We start from the raw sequence: 16,008 nt of genomic DNA, 5'->3' as shown, positions 1-16,008 counted from the left end.
ATTACAGAAGATGAGAATATTTGTTTTTTATATAAGTTACTTCATTTAACAGATGCGATCTCAAGCTTTATGCCCGTGGGTCTGTTTGCCTGTTTGACTGAATTTTCGCGGAGTTATAGATCATTTTCGAATGCGTTTCAAATGGGAGTTTACTGACAGAGAGAAGGCAGAAATCGCATCATGTTAAAGTTTCTTTATTTGTCAAAAAGCAAAACACTTTATTTTTATTGTGAGTATACAGAAAAAAAATAGAAACTGAACAGGATCGATTGATGTATTACACGAAAATGAAAGATCAAAATTAACAGAGCATTTAGTGTTTATTTTCATTGCTAAAAAAAAAAAAACGAGCAAAACGCGCGGGCGCGTTTTTGGTCCCCAGAGGGTTAAGAACCAACCCAGCGTGCCATTGCAAATGAGCATGCTTAGAACATAGCATCATAAATCTTCCCCACAGAGGAAACTCCCGCCTGAAATTCCACCCTTCTCATTGGTTGTGCCAGCCCTTCAAGGTGTTACCTTTACCAGGCTTTAAAAGGCCTCTCCGCTAGCCCTTCGCTCTCTTAGCTTGTCTCATCCAGCTACAACACTGCTTCTGCTGATACTGGGGGAAAACCCCTCCCCCCTCACTGGGCCCCTGGGCCCTGGGCCCAGCAGGCCGGAGCACTGCCTGCCATGTTTTCATGCTCCCCAAAGGGAGACAGACTGCCTCTTCTTCAATCCAGAAAAACTGCAACTTTACCATCATTGAATTGGCAGCGATCAACTCCTTGCCTTCTCGGCACTAAAGGATGCCGCACCGTCCAGCGTGCCCTCAGCAGGCCAGGGCAGCAGGCTTTGACTCACAACAGCCATGTGCTCGAAGCCACCATGCGAGCTCCGACCCACAACAGCGTCGGAACCACAAGATGGCAACTTGCACCATGACTTTTGACCCTCACGGACCCACCAACAAACTCAATTTTCAACCACTTCAAGAATTGTATCCATGCAAGTATCAATTTAATGAGGTGCTCTGAAAATGATCAGCTGATGGTTCTTTTCATACTGAAATAGATCTTTTCCATAGTTCTATTACCTGCTTCCGGTTCCATAACACTCACCACCTTACCCCTATGCATGTATGTATGGACAAATGTATGTTTGTTTGTTTAGTTTAGTTATGTGATTTAGTTAATATAACTTGTGCACAATTATGCATTTGGTTTCTGATCCTCTGTTTGCATACAAAGTCCCTTTTACGATCTTGATCTTGTTACAAGCTCTAAGCGCTGTACAGGCTAAGGAATAATTATTTTTCAGTGACCATGAAAGATATACTTTTCTTAGAATAAATGAATAATCAAAGAGTTTGTCGGAACTGATTAATTGATTGTAATATTAATTTTGGCTTACCTCAAAGTTAATCTAATTAACTGACCCAAATATTAATAATTAATCATAATTGGTAATTATGGATTATTATTCATATTTCCCCTTTGAGCTAATATTGTTACAGAGTCCACTCAGAATTGGTCCCTGATCACAGGGTCGCTGAGCTGCGTCCAGTTCGGCTTTGCAGGTGATGTCACTTTCTTCCTTGACCGTCGTAGTCAAAGCTGCAATTTGACATGGGCACCAATTTGCCTAAAAAATAACATCTTAAACTGTACACCTGTAAATAACATATCTGTACATTCACAAAACTATTATATACTGTATATGTTTCTATAAATCTTTTACTGTATTATATTGCATTATTTAAATAGTTTTCTTCATAATATTATTATTGTGTTATATTTAACTTCTATTGTTTAATTCCTACATATCTCTGTACTTTCCTTCTGCACTGGAAGCTTCTGTCACCAAGACAAACTCACTGTGTGTGTGTGTGTGTGTGTGTGTGTGTAAACATACTTGGTGTGACGATCACACAAGTACTGTAATTGTACTTTAGGTGTATTCAAAATTATTGGTTTCATTTTGAATATGTTATCGTGTTATTTGGAAAAAGAAACATTCGGAAGGGTTTGATTTTAATGTGATTCCTTGTAAAAAAATATAAGAGAGAAGTGTGCAATGCTACTCCTGACCGTTAGGGGCAGAGTCGAGCGATGGGTGTTAAGCTGTGTGAGTCGTGAGTTTTTCATTACTCCAGAGAGCTTGAACGTGACACACTGTCTCCTCGTTTCTCTCCTGTGTGTTACAGGTGGGTAAATGTGTAAAAACACTTTAAAGTTGAATTTAACCATGCTGAAATGTGTTTAGAATGTAAGTGAATTGTTTTAGAGAAGTGATGTTCGTCAGATGTTGTTTTTGAGTTTGATTTAAGCGAGAGAGAAAAGCTCGACCGATTAGCGGCCTACTGAAAACGCACATGTAACGTTTGTGAGCGCGTCAGTTAAAAATACAATTTTTTCCTTATACAAATGCACATGAAGGTATTCTATCAGCTCTAAAGGTTAATAAATATTGTTTAATGTACTATATATATGTGGGTTGAATGTCAATTGATAATGATTAATGTGTAAAATAAGGTTTAAAGTTATATTTGAAGTATACTAATAATTCTGAGAGTGATTTGCAGCATCGTATTATTGTGATACGGGTAAAATATTGTGAATAGAAATGTTTAATCATTTAAGAGAAGTAATTGAGGTATATTACTATGGTTTTTGTATTTCTTTTTTGATGAATAGTGTGAAATATAAAAATACAGAGTCAGTGAACAAGAATGTGAAATTGAGAAGTTTATTTTATTGCAGATTGTGAATTGACATGAACACTGAAAGTCATTATAATGTTAAGAAGACATTGAAAATGTGATATGTGAAGCATAATGTGACTGAGAAACAGAGATTTGTTTAATGAACATATTGTGAATAAAATTACTCCAGAGAGCTTGAACGTGACACACTGTCTCCTCGTTTCTCTCCTGTGTGTTACAGGAGAATAATCTGTCCCTTTCGGGTGCCGTCGCCACGGTACCCGTTACAGATTTTTGGTGGCCCGTACGGGGAATGACAGTAGATGCGCAGGCTACAAGCACGACCAGAATCAGCAGTTGACTTGTTCCAGGAGCTGACGTCTCTTCAGGCTTGAAGTGAGAGGAAGATTGGGTGATGCATGGATCCTGCTTTCACCAGAACGAGTACCGGTGGGGTGACGATTGTTCTGCACACGTGGAACCAGACCAGCAGAGGCGAGTGAAAGCGTGACCAAGACGAGCAACCGACGGTGGGGAAGAGAGAAAAGCAGTCATGGCGGATGGTGAGAGAAAAGGCTTGGTGTGGAGCATCAAGAAAAGTCTACTCATGCTGACGGCCGATGAACTTTTCCAACTAGCCCAGAGAGTTGGTCCGGTGCCAGGGAAGGACTCATCCAAACTTCAAGTTGGTGAAGAAGAGAGTTGCTTTGAGTACATTCTAACTTTTATGAACAGTGACATGTTGGTGGAATCTGAGGATTCAGGTATGGCAGTGCTGTTAGAGCTTAATGATACTGTGAATAATGTCATTCAGATTCGTTATGCTCAACCTAAATTAGATGTTGGGGAGAATGTGAACGAGATAATGTCAATTCCAGTACTGAGTGAGAACAGGACAGTAGGTCAACTAGCGACAGATACTGACAACCGTTAACGTGACAGCCAGTGGTTCGAATATTACTCACACAGCTGCAGTTAGCGTGGACAACCCCCCACTCACACCTACTGAAGTCAAAAGCACACAGAACGCTGACACAGAGTTACAGAGAGTGCTTTCTAGTTACGCTGAGCTTAGCAATAAAGTCATGCAATACATAAACAGCCCCACATCCTCACTCACACCCACACCTCCGCCATTACAACCTACTCAACAATATGACAACACTCCCACACCAGAACAGCAGCCACATGGAAGACACGACCGAATAATTCCCCTTCGAGACCTCTCACTGCTTCGTCGCGAGTTCAAGATCCAAGGTGGACAGATCGGCGACCAGGGCTCAGATTTAAGCTACAATAGCATATGCAGGCAAATCGATGAGGGTGTTAAAGAGCGATTCAGCGAGACTGAAATATTGAGAGGCGTTCTCAGAGCCATGAAACCGGGAAACTTTAAAGACATGCTAATACACAAGGACGATTTGACGATAGACGAGCTGAAAGGCTTTCTGCAATCCCATTTAGGTGGGCGAAGCAACACAGAACTTTTCCAAGAGCTCATGTGCACAAAACAAAACGACGGCGAGACTCCACAACAATTCTTGTATCGAGTGATAGGCCTCAAACAAAAGATCCTGTTCGCTTCAAAATACGCTGACACAGAAGTGAAGTATAATGCGAACACAGTTCAAGACGTTTTCCTTCACGCCGTGTATCAGGGTCTCAGTCATAAGCATAACGACATACGTCGAGAACTGAAACCGTTTCTCTCAGATAGCAGCGTGTCTGACAAGACAATCTTAAAGCAAATGATGAAGATAACAAACATTGAGAATGAGAGACAGAGACGTTTGGGGTCGGTTGTGAAGCAGAAACAAATAAGTGTGAATAGCACAGAGCTTAAAGCGGCAGCAGTACAAGGCAGTAGTACAAAGAAAGATGTTCCAGACAAACAGTCAAAGACTGATGTACTCCAGCAGTTAACTGAGAAAGTAGAGGAGTTAATGAATAAAGTTGAACTACTGCAAAGACCCCAGCAGATTCAAAACCCAGAATGTTGCCATCATTGTCAAGTTAAAGTGGATCAAAGGAAAACCAGACCAAATAGCTGTGCTAATTGCCTCGAACAGAACCGCCCAGGTTGCACTCATTGTTTCTACTGTGGTGAGGACGGTCACAGAGCAGTAGGCTGTTTGAAAAAACCCAAGCGTCCGGAAAACTGGAGCCGGTTTCTGCCACGGGACAAGCAGTGACCGGGCTTCACGTTCAGTCCCACGGTGCTGAGGGTAGCGTACGGAGCTCTGAGAGTCATACAGAGACCGGTTCAGTTAATCAGAGACCAAAAGAAAACAATGAACAAGTCAATAACCAACTTTCTCTCTCTTTACCCACTCAAACCAGTAGACGTCTGGCCAAGTTCATAGGAGCCAAAGCCCTTGCACGATGTGACCTCAATGGGTTGACAGTCAATGCCTTACTGGACACTGGAGCCCAGGTGAGCATGATAGATAAAAGCTGGAAAGAGAAGTATCTACCAAACACACCCATTAGGCCGCTTAGTGAAATCTTTGATGAGAGAGAAGAGCTGGAAGTGCACGCGGTGAATGGAGAAATCCTCCCTTTTGATGGCTGGGTCCTTATTGCAGTCAGTTTCAGTGGAAATGGTGCGCTTAGCCAGTCAATCATGGTGCCTTTTCTCATCTGTAGCATTCCTCTTGCACAGCCACTACTTGGATTTAATGTCCTAGAGGAAGTGATTCAGAATCGAACAAAAGAACTTGTTCCAGCACTTACCACGCTTCTATCTGACGCAATATCGGTTCCTGCTGAGAAAGTTGAGCTGCTGATGAACTTCATTCAGACTGACAAACCCTCCATGTATCAGAGATTGATAAGAACTGGTAATTATGAGACTACGGTCCCAGCCGGACAAGTAGCCTGGGTGAAGTGTCAGGTCCCATCCGCTGTAGACCAGTCAGACCCTCTTCTCTTGTTTGAACCTAACGAGAACAGTGGCCATCTCACCGAGCTTGAGATTGAGGAGGGCTTACTAGAATTACAGACCGCAAAGAGACCTTATGTCATAATACCAGTGAGAAACAACACGAAGCATCCTGTTACAATACCAAGGAAGACAGCCCTTGGTAGCGTCCAGACGGTGGCTAGAGTGATTGAGAACAATCCATTAGAGAGCCCCAGGCCCAGAGTAACAGTCGTTAAAGCAGCAACAGCCCCAGTTAAACAGTGTTCCAGCGTTATGGCAGCCCCGTGTGGACCTCAGCCACCTTAATGATGAGGAACAAGAGAAAGTCGAGAAAATGCTGTGGGAAGAATCGGCTGCTTTTGCACAAGACAGTCATGATATTGGATGTATTCCTAGTCTACAGATGTCTATCTCACTCAAAGACGAGATTCCAGTGCAGAGAGCTTACTCTTTGGTGCCCAAACCACTGTTCAAAGAGGTGAAGGAGTATGTACAAGATCTGCTCATGAAAGGTTGGATTGTGAAGTCAAAGTCCTCTTATGCTGCTCCAGTGGTCTGCGTCCGAAAGAAAGACGGTACACTCCGCCTCTGTATCGATTATCGTCTCTTGAATCAGAAGACCATCCCTGATCGACATCCCCTACCTAGGATACAAGACCTGACTGATAGCCTCGGTGGTTATTCCTGGTTCAGCATCCTCGACCAAGGAAATGCTTATCATCAGGGCTTTATCGCCAAGGACTCCCAGCACCTCACTGCTTTCATTACCCCCTGGGGGCTGTATGAATGGGTTCGTATCCCTTTTGGCCTCTCCAATGCCCCAGCAGCTTTCCAGAGGAGTATGGAAGAGATGTTGAGTTCCTTGAGAGATGATTGCTGTCTTCCGTACCTTGACGACGTGCTCTGCTACGCAAAAACCTTTGATGAGCACGTGGAAGGGGTCCGTAAAGTACTCCAAGCTCTTCAGCGTCATGGAGTGAAACTGAGACCTGAAAAATGTGAGTTATTCCGACAAGAAGTAAGATATGTGGGTCGTCTTGTGTCAGCTCAGGGAGTGAGAATTGATCCCAAAGACCTGGATGCAGTGCGGTCGTTAGCCAGCAGGACACCACAGACAGTGGGAGATGTAAGAAAGCTCACCGGGTTCCTGGGCTATTACCGTTCCTACATTCAGGACTTTTGAAGGATAGCAAAGCCCATCTATGAGCTACTACAAGTCAAGCCAGGACAAGCAGCTGTAGCACGTGGAAAAAGTAAAGGTCCACAACTACCATCCAGAACACCTGTGGAGTGGGCCACCGAGCATCAGAAAGCCCTCGACCGACTTGTATCTCTCCTTGTTAGCCCTCCCGTGCTAGCATACCCCGACTTCGACTCACCCTTTGTATTACATACCGATGCTTCAGACCAGGGGCTTGGCGCGATTCTTTATCAATATCAGAATGGCAAGTTAAGAGTCATTGGGTACGGGTCTAGGACTTTGACTGCAGCTGAGCGAAACTACCACCTGCATAGTGGAAAGCTAGAGTTCCTAGCCTTGAAGTGGGCAGTGTGTGAAAAGTTTAGGGATTACTTATTCTACGCACCCCATTTCACAATATTCACCGACAACAATCCCCTGACCTACGTTATGACTACAGCCAAGCTAAATGCAGTAGGCCATCGGTGGGTAGGAGAACTCTCCGATTTCAGATTTGACAAAGTACAGACCAGGAAAGGCTAACATCGATGCCGATACGCTGTCGCGTATTCCTTTAAACATTGAGGCCTATGCTGAGTCCTGTACCAAAGAGTGTACCGAAGACGTGGTTCGTGCGATATGGGATGGAAGTAAAGTAGCCAAACTGAAAGATGTACCATGGGTGGCCGCTCTCAACATCTCTTCCCAAGCGGACTCATCCCCCTCATTTGATCACTTGACTGCAATCAGCCACGATGAGCTTGTGGAGGCACAACATGCAGATGAAGCCATCGGTGAAATGATCAAGTTAAAAGAGGCGGGTACACCTTTAACTGACGAGATACGGAAAGCGGCTAGTGGAGCCACTAGAAGACTATTTCATGAATGGGGAAAGTTAGTTTTGGAGAATGGTCTCTTGTACAGGCGTGCTAATGATACCCCTTTTCCACCAAGGCAGAGCTGGTGCTGGTTCGGAGCCAGAGCCTAGTTTCAAATCGGTTCTTTGTTTTTCCACCGCCAAAGCACCAGCTCCGAACCAGTAAAACTGGTTCTTAAGTAGCACCAAATCATTGCAGGGTCTAGAACGGAGCCAAGTAAGAACCGCTTGCGTCAGGGGCTGGGGGTGGGGTTACCGTGACCAACAAGACGAAACTTGTGACCGCTATTTTTAAATAGCAGCTAGTCGAGCTAATAGCAGCTCGATTATAATATCCGTCTATGTAAGTTACTGCGAGCTGCACGAACGCGTTGGATTCCGATGTATTTTTGCAAACCCATGAGCATCCATAGTATTGCAACGTCCGTTATTGTTGATGGCTTGTTCGAGATGCATCGGAGCGGCGAGGACCGATCGGAGCTGCGGGAGTGTTTGGAGAGCATACGACTCCTTGTGCTTTTAGATCGCTATCGCAGTGCTTTGATGTCATGCGGCGATCGATCTGCGAGAAGCCGATGCATCTCGAACAAGCCTGGCGTGTTTGTGTTTGGCGCTACCGCACTAGCGGTTGCTGGGCAACATGAGACGTATACAGTGACGTAAGATCTGGCTCTGTTGTGGCTCTCTAGCCGGTGGAAAGGCAAATAGGTTCTTAGTAAGCTCGTCAGTCGAACCAACTCTGAACCAGCTCTGGCTCTGGCTCTGAACCAGCACCCGGTTCTTGTTGGTGGAAAAGGGGTATGAAAGAAGGCAGTTGGTGCTCCCTGCTAAGTACAAAGACATTGTCTTGAAGAAACTCCATAATGAAATGGCCCATGTCGGCACGGAAAGAGTTCTCAATCTTGCCAGAGAGAGATTTTATTGGCCCTTCATGGCGGGAGAAGATGAAGATCAGTTTGTTGTTGCGGGACCTGAGGAACGAGATGGATATGATGAGGATCCAGAGTTCAGTCAAGAGGAACAGTTTCCAGTCAGTGCAGTGCCAGATAACCAGACCCAGGTTAGACGGGTCAAGTCGGGAGCGACGACCTAAACAGATTTTCACATATGAGAGCTTTGGTCAGCCTACACAGACAACACAGGCTACAGTTAATGTGACAAACACACACTTACAATCACCCGTCTACCCTGTACCTCAGACCACTCAACCTTTGCACCCATTTATGCCTTATTCAACCCCAACATGTCCACTTAACCCTTATTCTACCCTTTACCCCCTATTTACATACATGCCTTATACGGTACCAGCAACACCATATATATTGCCAGTTCCGGTTGCTTGTTAAAAGAGGCTTTGAGTTAGATAAGTAGAGAAGAAAATGGTGGGACCCATTTCTTTTTGCTGGGAAGTGTGTGACGATCACACAAGTACTGTAATTGTACTTTAGGTGTATTCAAAATTATTGGTTTCATTTTGAATATGTTATCGTGTTATTTTGGAAAAAGAAACATTCGGAAGGGTTTTATTTTAATGTGATTCCTTGTAAAAAAATATAAGAGAGAAGTGTGCAATGCTACTCCTGACCGTTAGGGGCAGAGTCGAGCGATGGGTGTTAAGCTGTGTGAGTCGTGAGTTTTTCATTACTCCAGAGAGCTTGAACGTGACACACTGTCTCCTCGTTTCTCTCCTGTGTGTTACAGGTGGGTAAATGTGTAAAAACACTTTAAAGTTGAATTTAACCATGCTGAAATGTGTTTAGAATGTAAGTGAATTGTTTTAGAGAAGTGATGTTCGTCAGATGTTGTTTTTGAGTTTGATTTAAGCGAGAGAGAAAAGCTCGACCGATTAGCGGCCTACTGAAAACGCACATGTAACGTTTGTGAGCGCGTCAGTTAAAAATACAATTTTTTCCTTATACAAATGCACACATGAAGGTATTCTATCAGCTCTAAAGGTTAATAAATATTGTTTAATGTACTATATATGTGGGTTGAATGTCAATTGATAATGATTAATGTGTAAAATAAGGTTTAAAGTTATATTTGAAGTATACTAATAATTCTGAGAGTGATTTGCAGCATCGTATTATTGTGATACGGGTAAAATATTGTGAATAGAAATGTTTAATCATTTAAGAGAAGTAATTGAGGTATATTACTATGGTTTTTGTATTTCTTTTTTGATGAATAGTGTGAAATATAAAAATACAGAGTCAGTGAACAAGAATGTGAAATTGAGAAGTTTATTTTATTGCAGATTGTGAATTGACATGAACACTGAAAGTCATTATAATGTTAAGAAGACATTGAAAATGTGATATGTGAAGCATAATGTGACTGAGAAACAGAGATTTGTTTAATGAACATATTGTGAATAAAATTACTCCAGAGAGCTTGAACGTGACACACTGTCTCCTCGTTTCTCTCCTGTGTGTTACAGGAGAATAATCTGTCCCTTTCGGGTGCCGTCGCCACGGTACCCGTTACATTGGCAATAAAGTTATTTCTGATTCTCAATTTGATATCCACATTTTCTTTTATTTTTACAACGCGAGTCAATAATCAGAGTCTGAGGGATGAATGAGACTTGAAATGTCCATCTTAATGAGGAAGTTAAGAAGGAAATGTTGGGATTAGTCATGAAGGGTTGCGTCGTTCTGAAAAATTAAAAAACGAATGATCAATTACCAGTTGCTGTGTAAGCTCGCGCTCGATCGGCCCAAAACCGGCATCCGATCAGCGCGGAAGGTCTTAACGTGTTACTGTCCTTTAGAGGCAAAGTATTTTTTGATTAAATGCAATACATTTGAATATGTATTCTCTCGTTATTTCATCTGACTCCATAAATGAAAAGGTTTTAATGATATCTGGGCATCAATAAAACGTGACCGAATGTTTGACTATTCCGTTTAACTCTTCAATGAAAATAATGTCAAAGTCAGAATAATCAAATGTAACAATTTATTATGTCAGGTTACTGTATCATGCCAATTTCATAATCAATTCAAAGATAATCGATACAAAACATCAAATGCTCTGGAATAGAGAGAAGATGCAAACCCAACATTAAGAAATACATGAGGCTGAGAGCTCTCACTCTCAGCCTCACGGGCCAATCTGAAATACAGAAAAGGCCTAGAATTTCCCGCTGCATTTCATTATATAGACAAACCTTTCACATGGAAACATGTACTGACAAAAGAAATTTGCATTCAGAGGTTACACCTTTTGGGGGCGTAGGGAGACCATTTGTCTATAGGCCAACTCCTCCTTATGTGCCAGTTATCCATAAACTCTTAAAAACCGTATTACCTTTTGTTTTACTTATTTGGAAATGAGACATTTGTACCAGTCGCACCGAGACATTTTAAATGATACCAAACATGAAAAATACTCTGAGATAATCATTCACATTAAACTATACATTTTCTTGGGTGATTTACATGTGGTCTCAGCATGTGAGAGCAGGAGTGAGGAAGAGGGGGAGAGATGTGTTCTGAGGTGAGACTTTCCCTCACAAATGGTGAGTTTAAATGCTAATTTCCAGAGAGGTCCTTTTGTCCTCTCAGGGTCTGGTCGCTCGTCAATCAGACTGTCCGGCTTTTCCTAATTTCTCAATTCTTACAGCTGCTAACGTTACAGCAACATCACAGTCCTTGAGTTAAAACTGATACAATCCTGATATTGAATTAGCATTAAGAAGCTACTGTATAGAAGGTCACAGAAAATGCATTGTATAGAAACTGGACATGTAAGCTATTTGTAGTATTTGTATTTGAATTTGAATTTGAATTTGAAGAGGAAACAACAGACTTGGGTTCATATTTCCTCATCAGCTTGATGGACTGATAACTTCTCTATAAACATCACATCTACTGTAAACACAAATATCCTCTTCAGTCAGTTGTGTCGGGTAAGGATCACTGTATATAAGCTTATTTCAGGTAAGATCTTTCTGTTCATAACGATTCTCATCAGTCTCTTTAAATCAAACACACTGTGGCATGTGTTGATGTGTGATCATGGACGTGATTTGACGTAATTTGTGTGGAATTTTAGTGGAGTAAATTGACAAGGCACTCTTAAGCCATTTACAGTATTTAGAGAGAAATCTTTATGAATTTCACAATATCAGGTTTATGTTTTTGGAAACTGCATGTTTGATGATTCATGTATAATTTCTGTCCCCTGTTTAGGCTTACTATGATTTTCCATAATTTCAATACAGTTTTTAATTACCCTGAAAACATTTGAAATCTGAGAATCCTTTCATGCTTTATTGAATTATTCTTTGACAATAAATGATATAATCTCTTTATAACATTTAAATTCATAAATGCAGATTTGGTATGTTTGACACAAAGGGGAAACAAACAGCAGGAATATGCGTCAGTGGCAAAGCTAATTTGTTTTTCTCCAACTGTAAAGGAAACTCTTTTGGATAAAGAGAAACACATCGGACTGTCAGAATTGACGATGACGTCCTCTCTTCAAAAAGGCGAGTATTTTGTCAATTTTTAGCATTGAAAGGTTGGTTCACACTGCCTCAAAAATATGTATGAGAAAAACTGTTGATTCATGAATTTCAATTCACTGCAATACATTTTCATTTGCTTTATTTTTTTTTAATTATTATAATTAAAATAATAATAAATGTATAAAATAATTCCATAATTATATTTCAATTTTTTATGTCAGGTTTTATAAGAGCACCGATCTCTGTTATAAATCAGCCTATAATGTGTTGCTAATGTTACACAAACCATGTTCCTGTTCACCATCTCAGTCTGCCTTCTAACAATCAGCATCCTTACAAAGGCTTTGAACAACTCATGTCATAAACTTTTAATTGGGTTGATATATAATCCCTCTATATTTGTGACAATATCTTGCGCTTGACCAAGCTTGAGTCACACACAGACTTCAACATTCAGCATGCAAAACACAATGATACAATGATAGCTAAGTCAAGAGTAAATCTAAAGTAAATTATCAAGTACCCTCATTTATTTTTTAGCTACTATAACTCTTGTGTAAGTGAACTATACTAACTAAGTATTTGTCAGTACAACACATTCCTATTTCACTGCAAAAAAGCAATCGGTTTGCATGCTTTAAGTAAGTCTAACTAATTCGATTTTACAGTGTATAATCAGCTACTTTGCTCTTGAATGGTTCCATATACTGAGACTAAATTACCTTTACTATCTTAATTTAATACTAAAATATATTAGCTTTTCGCCACACAGAGTAATTGACCATGTGAAGCATCAAATTTGGTTTGACAACATTTTTGGTTTCACCACTTTTCACCACCTTTTTGGCAAAGGTCCCTTTAGGGACCCTTATGTGGTAACATCTACATTTCATGCATGTAAAAACTGTAGTTTAATCTCACTACATCAACCTGTGTTAGATACATTAGAAACAGATCCTTGGTTACCACTTTTTCAGTGTTCATTTTAGTGTGACACCCTAGGATTTCCCTCTTTCCACTCTATTCTTAACACCATTCTGGTGATTTCAGCAACTTTGGTGCAACCACGGGGTACATCACCTGACATGGTTGTTTAAGAAATGAGAAACTACACATTGCTTCTGTATTAAATTAATTGTTAAAAGCTTAATACCCATCACTGAAAAAAAAAAATAAATCAAATGCATAGGCTCTTATGTATTTGTGTATTCAAACCAGACCTGTGACTGACCGTTTATATGAGTACATGGTGTGAAACCTAAATCTGTCTTTAGGTTTTTAAGAAAAAGTTGGATTTTAGTGTTTGGTTTTGTTCAGAGAGACAGAAAACATCTGATTTTAATTAATTTAGTTGTTTGTAGTCTAAAAATAAAAAGACACAAGATTTCTTATAAGAAAACAATTCTCATGGCATTGTGCTGATATTTGTCCTCTTTTTTTCATGCCAGGTGTTGTACGGTCACTGTTGACTATCATCACTTTAATCCTGTGTAAGTGTAAGCCAGTGGTGTTTGCTTCAAACTCTCGACCCTGTGAACTCTATTACATTTTTTTATACTATTGATTACATACATTTCTCTATGTTTAGTCATTGTCAAATACGCAGTTGTCTATGTAACTAATACACAGTTAATCTGCATTCCTAAGACTCACAGTGTTTTGGGCTGTTGGGAGAAACTACAGAATTTGTGATTTTCTTTCTTTTTTTTTTTTTTTAGGGATTAATTTGGGTTTAGAATTGGGGTTGTCACTCTAATAAGTTAAATGTAGCATTTTGGAAAATATTTTATACATTTTAAAGGATGATTACAATATATCTATCACAATATTTTTTTGATATAACTATCATAAAAATGAACAGAGTAGAGAGCCTGCAGATTTGCTTTTCCAGTATTGTTTCATGTGTTTCAAAATAAATGTGCAAAACCTGCTGAAGATATTCTCATCCTCAGGTTTAATATCCACCACTGCCGCTAAATCAAGAGCCGCAGTTTCTCCAGTTTTGGACTGTGATCTTGATCATGACACGTACATCTGCACTGGTGCTCAGTACCGCATGCACTGCAACACAACAATGCATCGTTTCTACTACCAGAGATACCAAAACCAAAACCAATACCAATGCTCGAGTAATGACTGTATCTGTTTTGGTAATAAGGACGCCTGCACATGCTATAGTAGCACTTTGTCCTCCTGCTTCTGTGAGACTTACGGCTATAGCAACACTATCCCTACAGTTAGTCCAGTCTATGACTGTGTGCTTTATAATGACACATCATACATCTGCACTGGTGCTCAGTATCACATGTACTGCAACACAAGTGTACATGATTTCTATTACAATAGAAACGAGCACCGCTGTACGAGCAATATCTGTGACTGCCGTGGAAATAGAGACACTTGTACATGTTCCTCTAGTTCTTCATCCTCCTGCTTCTGTACTAATCACAGCAATAGCATCCCTGCAGCAGTTACTCCAGTCTATGACTGTGTGCTTTATAATGACACGTACATCTGCACTGGTGCTCAGTACCGCATGTACTGCAACACAAGAATGCACAGTTTCAGCTACCAGAGATATAGATACCAAAACCAATATCAGTACGAATGCATGAGCGATGATTGTTACTGTCGTGGTAATAAGGACACCTGTATTTGTGACTATAGCATTTTGTCCTCCTGCTTCTGTGAGACTTACATCAATAACATCACTAACCCTACATCAGTTACTCCAGTCACAGACCCTGACTGTGAGCTTTATAAAGACACATACATCTGCACTGGTGCTCAGTACCGCATGTACTGCAACACAACAATGCATGATTTCTCATACCAGAGATATCAAAACCAAGACCAGTACCAATGCTGGAATACACGTGGTTTATTGTTCAACACAAATATTTATTTGAAATTTTTTTTATTTGACTTTAGATATAGGCGCTTTATGAGTAATGGCTGTAACTGTATTGGTAATAAGGACACTTGTACATGCTATAGCAGCACTTTCTCCTCCTGCTTCTGTGAGACTTACGGCAATATCATTGCTCTCACTACAGCAGTTACTCCAGTCTATGACTGTGTGCTTTACAATGACACGTACATCTGCACTGGTGCTCAGTACCGCATGTACTGCAACACAACGGTGCAAGATTTCTATTACAACCTAAATGAGCGCCGTTGTAGAAGTAATAACTGTAACTGTATTGGTTATAATGACACCTGTACATGCTATAGTCACACTTTGTCCTCCTGCTTCTGTGAGACTTACGGTAATATCATTGCTCTCACTACAGCAGTTTATCCAGTCTATGACTGTGTGCTTTATAATGACACATCATACATCTGCACTGGTGCTCAGTATCACATGTACTGCAACACAAGTGTACATGATTTCTATTACAATACAAACGAGCACCGCTGTGCAAGCAATATCTGTGACTGCCGTGGAAATACAGACACTTGTACATGCTACTATAGTTCTTCATCCTCCTGCTTCTGTACTAATCACAGCAATAGCATCCCTGCAGCAGTTCCTCCAGTCTATGACTGTGTGCTTTATAATGACACGTACATATGCACTGGTGCTCAGTACCGCATGTACTGCAACACAACAATGCATCGTTTCTACTACCGGAGATATAGATACCAAAACCAAGACCAATACCAGTGTGTGAATAATAACTGTAACTGTATTGGTAATAAGGACACCTGTACATGCTATAGTAGCACTTTCTCCTCCTGCTTCTGCGAGAATAACACCCCGACCACACTCACTCCAACTACTACAGGTGAGCATATGTAGACTGGAATGTGGTGTTTGATTTTACTGTATTCATGTTTTAATGATGAATTCCCTCATTGCAGT

Source organism: Squalius cephalus (genome assembly GCF_949319135.1).
Source record: "Squalius cephalus genome assembly, chromosome: 2".
Lineage (NCBI taxonomy): Eukaryota > Metazoa > Chordata > Actinopteri > Cypriniformes > Leuciscidae > Squalius > Squalius cephalus.
The sequence above is the reverse complement of the archived record's forward strand: the minus strand, read 5'-3'. Positions refer to the sequence as shown.